This window comes from Limulus polyphemus, unplaced genomic scaffold (assembly GCF_000517525.1).
Source record: "Limulus polyphemus unplaced genomic scaffold, Limulus_polyphemus-2.1.2 Scaffold559, whole genome shotgun sequence".
In the NCBI taxonomy this organism is placed as follows: Eukaryota; Metazoa; Arthropoda; class Merostomata; order Xiphosura; family Limulidae; genus Limulus; species Limulus polyphemus.
Genome location: NW_013666169.1, coordinates 423,400 through 433,785, shown reverse-complemented (window position 1 = coordinate 433,785; position 10,386 = coordinate 423,400). Strand labels below are relative to the sequence as shown.

The 10,386-nt window shown below is 30.7% G+C and overlaps 1 long non-coding RNA gene across 1 annotated transcript; it reads right to left on the bottom strand.

Annotated features, from left to right (window-relative positions):
* Positions 1 to 161: 161 nt before the first annotated feature.
* Positions 162 to 9,333, bottom strand: LOC111085700. The gene is made up of 3 exons (XR_002610505.1): positions 9,268 to 9,333; positions 5,198 to 5,289; positions 162 to 2,273 (listed from the first exon to the last, which is right to left on the bottom strand). It is a non-coding gene; the product is annotated as an uncharacterized LOC111085700 (long non-coding RNA).
* Positions 9,334 to 10,386: the final 1,053 nt, after the last annotated feature.

The window sequence follows — 10,386 nt, the reverse complement described above, 5'->3', positions numbered from 1 at the left end:
AAACTTTAGAAATTTAATTATTATTTTTCTGTATTACAAAGTTTTAGATCCCTGGCAAAACTTTTCACGGAATGATTTTTTAGAGTTGTGCACAATTGGATTGGAATTTATTATCAAAGACACGAACTGCACAGAGTTTGAGTTTTCTTGGAATGTTTCTCAATTATTTGCTAACATTTCCGATAAGGAAAAAAAAGAGAGATACTAAAACTTAAGCTACAAGAAAAGCTTAACAATGAGGTTCAATTCTATGTATAACTTAAATCTGAAGAAGTAATTAAGATGGAGACAAAGCAGGAATGTGCCATCATTTCAAAAAATTCTTGTTTACTAGAAGCCTACTTAAAAACTTAAGAAACTGAGAATTAATAACACCAATAAACTATTCTTATAACCCTTCACACCATCAGTTCTTTTCCAACTTAAAATTTATAATTTAAAAAATAATAATTATATTGTAATATTTTTCCCGCTCTGAGGAGAACAATCAATGATCACAATTAAACTTTTGGCCTCTTCCACTCACTGTATACAAATCTAACAGTTATGTAATAGGAGTGATAAAAAAGTAGTTGTTGCCCACAGTCTTCACTAATTCATTAGTTTACATACATACAATTATATACAAATATACTTTCAGAGCAAATTCAAATTGTGCAGAACATTTTGACTAGATACATCTTGATTAAATAACTATTCTAAGAGAATATGCAAAAAACATGAAAATAAAAAAAAAAGCCAACAGAACTGCAATCCTAGGAGGCATGTAGGCTTATCTTACTTTAGTCTTTGGACCAAGTAGAGAAGTTTAACATTTTTTGGCTAAATAAAAGTTTATCTTTTAACAAAGTTAAGTGAAACTGATAAACCAGCATCCTTAATTTGAATTTCACTCTAATACAGAGTCTACTGAAAACCTGTGTTGGACCAACATGCAATATATATTTTTTTCAGTTTTGTGAAAACACTAACACAATGCGGATCTTAATTTAAAAAAAAAATAATAATAATAATAATCACCATGCATTTTTTATTCATAATAATTAGTTGCTATTCATCAATGAACGAAATTTCAATGATTCATATTTTACCACAGTTTAATTTTTAACCCTAAATCACAAGATTAAATCTCCAATTCCTATTAATATTACCAAAGAGTCTAGCTACATGCGAGGTAATAATAACAATGATAAAAACAAAGAAAAAAAATCAGAGTGAAAGTTGGAATGTAAGGAAAACTAACCTTCCTTTGAGCTTAAAACAATAGCTAAAATATCATAGGAGAAAAACAAATGTTTGCACTAACGTAGCAGTTTCCTAACAGAAACAATCTTGGCCCCCATCAGTCACAGAAACTTTCTGTAATTTTAACTAGTGGTATGGCACATCCAATTTGAATCTTTTTTTTTTTATCATTTCAATGCTTTGAAGGATTTTACAAGCTCCTTTCAGAGATTATGTAAATGCTTAACATCTTATAAAAATGAAACTGCTCTGAACACTTTAACAAACAGCCAATAAAATATGGAGTTTAGACAGAAATAAAAAGTTTTAAAACAAGTAAACATGAAACAGAATAGAATTGTAATTAAGGGAACAACAACAAATCTGAAGTGTTATAAACAGATGTAAGGTGTATTATCAGGTAATCATTTTTTAGATTTTTTAAAAGCATTTTTTACGTGTTGGCTATTTAAAAGTACAACTATATACGAAGAGGAATATTTAAGCCCCAGTTCAAGCCAAACAATGTAGACTGTGGAGCATAAGTATAGGTAGCTACTGAAGACTAAACATTTCTCAATCAGAAAATGCAGGTTTTAGACCTATGTTACAATAATTATGCAAAAAAATGAGGTAGATTTTAGATCTAGACACATACAAAAAAAGCAGTATTACGAACTCAAATGAAATGAAAACATCACAGCAACACACATCTGCAATGAAGAAAAACTGAAGTCGAAACTGTTTGTCCATCTTATGCTAATTTTTTCCCTTTTGGTCATTAACAATATACACCTGTTCAAAAAAAAGCTTCTTTTACATGTATTAATGATGCATAAAAGTGGAGAAACAAAAAACAAACAGTCACTTTCTTTTTAAATACTAAACTTATTTAAAGCTCTCACAAAAAACAATAAAGCAAGCATTCACTTGTCTTTCAATAATTTTAATTAATTCAGAAAGGGCTGAAAGTTGAAGCTTCTTTCCAGCAAGGTTTTTGATATCTAGTGGCTGCTGTGGTTCATTCAAACTTGCTGCTTCTTTAAAACCTACAGAGACATTATAATACAAACATATGTTTGTTAATCTGTTTTCTTTCTCTCTCTTAAAATTATAACAAGAAATACAGTGTGTGCTTAAGTCACAAGACATTTAGACTCCCTTCAACTACTACGAGATTACAGTGATATCATATATCTTGCAGCAAACTTCCCACTAGTGATTTTCGGCACACGCAACCCATGCAGTTGCATGTGGCCGCAAAGCAGCCAGAGTATTCTGCCACTATGGCTCAGTTACGTTACTTATTTGAATCAACCTGGCAACAAATCAAATTAACCTTCAGAGTACTACAAGCCAAGTTATTGAAGGATTACACCTATAAATAATACAGTTGGGTTTCTATTTATTAAGAAACCATCGTCTCTCGAGAATGCGATTATCCACGTAGAAATCATCGTCTCTCGAGAATGAGATTAACCACGTAGAAACTATCGTCTCTCGAGAATGAGATTATCCACGTAGAAACTATCGTCTCTCGAGAATGAGATTATCCACGTAGAAACTATCATCTCTCGAGAATGAGATTATCCACGTAGAAACTATCGTCTCTCGAGAATGAGATTAACCACGTAGAAACTATCGTCTCTCGAGAATGCGATTATCCACGTAGAAACCATCGTCTCTCAAGAATGCAATTATCCACATAGAAACCATCGTCTCTCGAGAATGTGATTATCCACGTAGAAACCGTCATCTCTCGAGAATACGATTATCCATTTCTCATATGAGTTTTCCTTCCCTTTCATTGGTTTTTATTACTACAATTAATGTCAATTCTAGCTTTTTAACAGTCTAAATATCTCTGTAAGTTTATATTTTTGTAATTACTGTAGTTAAATATAATATGTCCAATTATAAATACATAGAGTAGTTCATGCCTTGTTTAAAAGTTGTGGTACTACTGGTAAGGATAGGGGTACTGGGATTGAACTTTGCAAGGGACCATCAAGGTACAAGCACCACAGACTGAAACTACACAACGAAACAGATTTGAAAATTACAAGACTTCCTACTTGATTTTTAAAAGTATGGAGAAAATAACTCAACTTACTCAAAATTAAATGTTTTATGCCAAAAAATGTACTTAGAACTCTACCAATGGAACAAACCATGCTACAGTATACATATATTGAATCTGGCCTATAGAATATCACAGCAATAAAAAATATTTTGCTTGAGTCGACAACTGTTTGTACTTCAAGTTATTCTCTCTGAAAGTCTAAATCACTGATTCCCAACCTGTAGAGCACACATCCCTGGGGTGGTGTAGCAGCACTGAAGGGGGAGTGTGGCTATCTTAGAACAAGGTTGTGGTAAACCAGTTATCCATAGCAATTAAAATTTCAAGGTTTGTGATAACAAGGGCGAGAAAATATAGTTTTTGTCTATATTCTCATACAAGGGGGGGAAACAGTTATACTGCTGGTCTAGAAAACTAATAAACTTTACAAACATGTTTTTTAAAGCCCGTGAAACAAATAACATCAGACAAAGAAGAAAAGTTATATTCTTCAAGCTTCTTGACATGCTTACAATATCAAATTATCTAAAATACATGGTTTGTTTACAAGGTGACTTAGAAGTGAAACATTAAAAACAATCAGTGCTAAAGGGCAAGGAGTTTGCCTTAGAACTTGCAATTTTATCAACTCTGTATTTTTGTTTTAATATCAAGTATGTTATTAGAGAATGAAGCAGGCAGCTGTTTTGTGAAGCAGCCATTGTCAGGGTTCATACATCTTTTATTAACACAAAATTCACGGACTTTCAAGGCTAGAAAGAGTGAATTTTCAAGGATAATCTTCAAGACTATAATGAATTATTAACCCTTAATCATCTCCACCCATATATATATATGCCAAGTGCCTCGGCGCACCATTTAAGTGCCACGGCCTGGTTTGTTGTGGTCAAAGCATTGTAGAGTAATGGAAAAAAAACCTTCCATAGATGATAAGGGATTAAAGATAAAATACTTTTTCTAAGTGAGGATTTAGCATCAGTGCTATAGTTATCATGAATTTCTAGCTTGTTGATCACAGGTTTTAGTATTTTAATTACGTCTGTTTGAATGGCAGCTTATAAAAAGAAGATGACGATTTTAAAAGGAACCTATTTTAGGAAATATTTAGGAAATGCTAGGTGTGCTTAGTTTTAAATGTACAGGAGCCATTGAACTTAAACTTTCAATTGATTTGTTAGCAAAAAGTCTCCAACCTTTATTTTGCCAAGTCAGTGATTTTTCTCTTTCGTGTGACTAATTAGAGCTATTTGTCCATTATCAGAAAATCTGCAGATTTTTTTGGAGGGGAAGCAAAAAGCTTTATCCAGTCATGACTTGTACTCTCCTTCATCCAGCCATTTATCATTAAAAGTAGACATGGCAATCAATTAAATCAAACAAAAAAATGGAAACAATGTAATGTTTTCAAAAAATACACAAATTCAGGGGAGAATATTAAGTGCTTTTCAAACCAATGTACTATGAAAAAGTTAGTTTGTTGAACATGCTTTAGACAAAGCTTTATCTTTGCTACACTTCCAAAAGATATTTATTAATGTAGTTTAAATTCTAACAGAGCCCCAAATAGATCCAACTGTCACAGCCGTTTCCTTTAGAGGCCCAGGAACTACTTGGACAAAATTCAAGTGTTATAAAGGGGGGGGGGGTACAAACCCTCAGCCATTTACCAACACATTTATGACACCTTTCATCACTGCATTTCTATGCATAGCAACAGTAGTCCTTTATATATTTTATTCTACTTTTTTCTTTTTTGAACATTAGAAAAAAGCATTAAAAGATGTAAAACATTTCTATGAATTAAACTTTTCCTTCACGTAATATTATCTCCAAAATAGCCGACACATTTTCTCCTGGCTACGTGCAAAGTCATAGAAAAGGTTTACCTACTTTTTTCACATGGACCAATGAAGAAACCAAAATCATTCAGAAAGGAAACTTTCATCACTTGTGTCTCCAGTATAAATGTCCATCTGATCGACCTAGGTTCAGCATGATAAACAGGTTAGATAAAGATGATTGAAACAGCATTATGATTCATAAAAACTTCACAGGTTGAGTTATTAAATCTCTTTAAGTGATTACAGAGGGTCGTGTATGTTATATTAAGATGATTTTGAACATGCAAGTCAGCAAGTCATATGACAACCTCTGCCAACATAACATATCAGAACTACAATTTAACATTGCTTAACATTTCACAGATAGTGTGATGCTACTAAAAACTGATCACTTTTGGGAAGGGTAAGTAAGAGTCGTTTGTTGTGCAAGATATTTATACGCTCATATTCACGAAGATGTGTTCAGATCAAGAATTTAGAATTTCCAAGTTGGGGAATCTCTTGTACTTAGTAACATTAGAAAACAAAGGAAAATGGATCAACTTGGGATTCAGGACAATCCATTAACAGACCTGCAACAAGTCACACCCCAGGCATGGTAAGCAAAGTGCTGCATTCAAACCAAATTTTAAAAGATGTAATGTAGTCAGTATCATGTGTTAGAAACAAAGCATAAGTTTTACAGACAAAACATTAAAGATGTAGTCCTTTAACAGGCGAGAGTTCATAAAAATAAAGGTCAGTGGCTAAAACCATCCACATGTTCCAGGCATTACTACACAACATAATCATGAAGGATCTTCATCTGGAAATGAGGCCATCTGGGTATAGGTTCACCAAAATAAGGCTGACAGTCATACCTCCCATTCAACCATTGTATACCTCAAGCAGCTGGAGAAAGAAATGTGCATTCATACTATTCCATACAAAGAAATACCCAATAAAGTCACCAGATGCTGTGCCTATGGATTTCTCCGATTTTTAAAATGGGCATTGAGAAACCGTCATCCTCATACATTAGTTAACCCTATCGCCCTATTGAGATTTTTGGGGCAAAGAATAGTTTTTTAATCATTCAATCCAAATTTTAAAGATGTAATGTAGTCAGTATCACGTGTTAGAAACAAAGCACAAGTTTTACAGACAAAACATTAAAGACGTAGTCCTTTAACAGGTGAAGTAAACATAACACTCGGACTAATAATGAAACAGACTCAATATTTTCACAAACCAATCTGTGTACAAAAGACTTGTAATCATTATTAAAAGTCTACCAAATTTTGTGAAGATACACAAATTACATTGAAAGTTATAGTATAAATACTTAACAGTACAAATGCATATACAAACTCGTGTATTTTATACCGAGCCCATCGAGTAAGAGTTAAATATGGAAAGAATGTAGGGAGGAGGAATGTGTTTTGGACATGACAGCCTATAATGGAGCATTTGCAATGGAAACTATGCTGCAGATCTATTGTTAATATGTACAATTGTCAGACAGAGCAATACCAGATGTAATGGTGTAGTAAGGCTCAAAAATAATTTCAATATAACATACTCAACCTCTGTCTAACACCAAAAGTAGCTACTAGAAATTCATTACAAAACTGAGTATTCAAAAAGTAACAAAGTTGTAAAGAAAACTGATCACAGACTGTTCAGAAATAGATCAATACTGAAGAGAAATACACAATACAAAAACAAATTTTATGAATAAGTACTCTTATTTTAGTTTTATATTTCTGCTTATTTTGTAACATTAAATTATATGCATATTTACTTATATATATATTAGTCTGGTGAAATGAGATGGGGATTTATACTGTGAATTATGCTATTATATTTTATCTAGTTTCAATTTCTCTGTATGATAAAATAGTTTCATTAAAATTTTGTTCATTACTTTCATGTTGCAATATAATTTTCAACTACAGACAAGTTCTTCTCAAACTGTTTTGTGTAAGTTCCCTATATGTAATATACCTTCAAATTGGATAAAATTCAGATGAAACTATTAAAGAAAATGAATTACTATGAGTTACTTCCTTTCTGATCCAGAAGATACGAAACTGTACCTTTACATACAACAGTAATCTTTCTTGAATTTTGAAGTGAAAAATGTAATGTTTGAATATAATTCAATACAAGCTGTATAAGTAAAGATTCAGATTTTATTATCTAAACTGAATGCTGAATTTTAACTCTCTAAATTTAGTCTCGGTCATTTTGACCAACTTTGTAAACACCATATGAAACTATAAGTACCACAACTCTGAATATACTAAATGTATCTTCACAAAATTTGGAAAGTTTTTAGTAAACATTACACGTATGTTGTATGCAAAAAATCATATTTTTCATCAAAGTATCTTTACTAAAGTTTTTGTCTATGAATTTCCAAAGTCTTTACCAAGTCAACTTGTTATTTTCTGTACCCTAACAATACAGGGTAAAATGAAAAAATTAAAAATAAGACATAAATGAAATTAAAAATAATTATCACAGTTGGGCAGCTTTTGTAAACAAACAATAGAGTTCAAATTTGAAGAGGAGGAACCCACTTTTTATAAAATAAAGTTTGGAGACAACTTTATTGCAAATGTACAATGTTTTGACAAGCTTATGTCATCATCAGGTACAAGTACTAAAAAGATTTAAAAAACTTAAATCTTCCTTAGTATGAGAATTGTAATGTTTAGCCTCTAGGTCTTCCTCCTCCTTTAATTTATTTAACACCCCTCTCTGAAGTAAAGAATTTAATATAATTACTTATTATAATAGATATTACTAAGGTAAAGTCTAACCTTTATGGCCTTCAATCTTATGGAGTCATAAACTAGAAGATCAGACTCACTTGCCACAGTCACCTGTCACATTCTCTCTTTTACAAATTGCCAATAATTCTCTCAGACATTTTATACTCTAGTATTTATAACCAACAAAAAAGGCAAAGTTTTCATCTAATGAATGACTTATTACATTACACTGCTTTCAATAGAGAGTACTGCCTATTTCACCTGCAGTTTGAAAGTTTCTCTCACAGTGTTCAGATCAGTAAGTTTACAGCATTATTTTTCAGCTCTTATACCATAGTTAGAATGCCAGTTCAATTAAAATAGCTATATGCTTTGTACGAGTTATTATTTTGTGTTTTTAGGTACATTATTAAAGTAAATACAAATTATTTAGTATCATAGTACCATCATTATAAAAACATAAGCTTAAATTTTGTCGTCAACCAACAGCAAAAAACAAGAGGTCAAAGGTAAGTACTATATTTCTGGTTTTTCATGTATATTCTTTATTGTTATAAAAGAAACTAAAATGTTAAAATTAAAAAATTATAAGATTAGATGAGGTTAGACTAGATAAGATAACTAATAATAATAATAATTTTTTATGAGGTATGCTTGCAAGCAGCTTGTTATTTCATTCAATATGGTAACATGAACTACATGTTTGCCGAGTGATTTACAACTTGTGTGGTGGGATTTTTAGTTATACATGGGTTAAAGGGCAATAAAACAATAAAATCAAGTATAAACAGATGTAAATTGTTACAAGCTTTAAGTTATTTAGAATAAACAACTTTAGTTTTCTGTTACACTCTACAGACATTCTAGAAAGAAAAATGGGCAATTTAGATTTATTCCACATTTTTTTTTATGGTGGTTATAAGGTCGGTGAAATCAACGGAGTTCATATAGAGTTAGGGTAGAGAAAACAGCAGAATAATTGTAAAAAAAAAAAATGTTTAATATTTATCTAGGAGGTTTTAAATGTATACACTCGGAGCAACCAACACTCTGATTCCATATATTCGCGAACAAAACTTTAATAAAAACTCTTTTAATAAAAAAAATGTAATTTTTTTATGTACAAAAGAATTGTAATGTTTACTGAAAGCTTACCAAGTTTTGTAAAAGTTATAGTATGGAAGTTATAGTATATATATATAGAAAGAGCAAGCACAAGTTTCAAAAGTTATCATCATTATCCTACAATAATAATGTCCTATTTTATAGTGTACATCCACTAAAAATTTGGTTTCTTAAACTTAAGCTACTTTTGTTAATACCCTACTACTGTTTATAAACAGAAAAAAAAATAAGTTACCAAGGATTATTGGTGCACTGATATAGGAATCTTTGTAGTCCCTGGGATTCATTTTTAGCACACCCTGTAAACATTGAAAATATTAAAAAAAGAATAGGATTAAATTAATTTGTCAAAATATTACTTTTTTCCCTAAAAACAAGTGAAAATCAAATTTTGCATGTACTAATACATAATAGTTTAGACTCATTTTTTTTTACAAATAATGTATTCTAACTTCAATTAAAGTAACAGGTAAACAGATAAAAAAAAATTGTGTTGCCTTGTTTTTTTCTAAGTTCAATCTCTACTTAAGAAACAATTATGTATACATTTATGCATTATATTGTTAGAAATTTACGATACTTCTGATACGGGATCTAAATTCATAAATGTATACCACAAGAAACTGAAACACCTGTGTAGGTGGGAAACGTTTTACACAAAGAACAGAATATTTACTAAAAATGAATTCTTGTTATTGAATCTTACACAATTAGATAGCTATAATTCTACACAAGTTGAAACTTAAGTAAATAAATGGTAGAAGAAATGATTTTTGTAAATGTTTATTTAATTTAATTACTTGATTTTAATAATATTAAAATTAAGTTTGAAAGACTATATAAGATTGTACAAACCAGTATCTATGTCTTCTATAAAAACCCTTTTTTTTTCCATTAGGATAGTAGCAACCAATTTTTTTTCACTCATATATTTTAATTACACAGGCTTGCAATGGTTTTATTGTTTTGAAATTTTTACATGTTCTACAGTAATTCCTGTATGCTGAATCCAAAATGAAATCCATTTTTCTCCATCACATACAGACTTGTCACAAAACTTCATAATGCAATACATAAAAGAAAGACTACAACACGTAGTTTTGAGACTAAAAGACGTAGATTTCACAAAAAACATCAAGATGAATGAGGATGCATATTTGTTTGACATCAACGTTCTTCCCTTTTCTTGAGTTTGTTTGTATTTTTGTTGACAAACGTAATAATAAAAATATTCATTGTGGTAAACGAAATAATTTGATCTCAGTAAGTTTTTTCTTTCCGATTTATAAAAAATTAATATTATTTTCGAAATTTGCGTAGCTAAATTATGGAACATCCATTATTAAAACCAAAA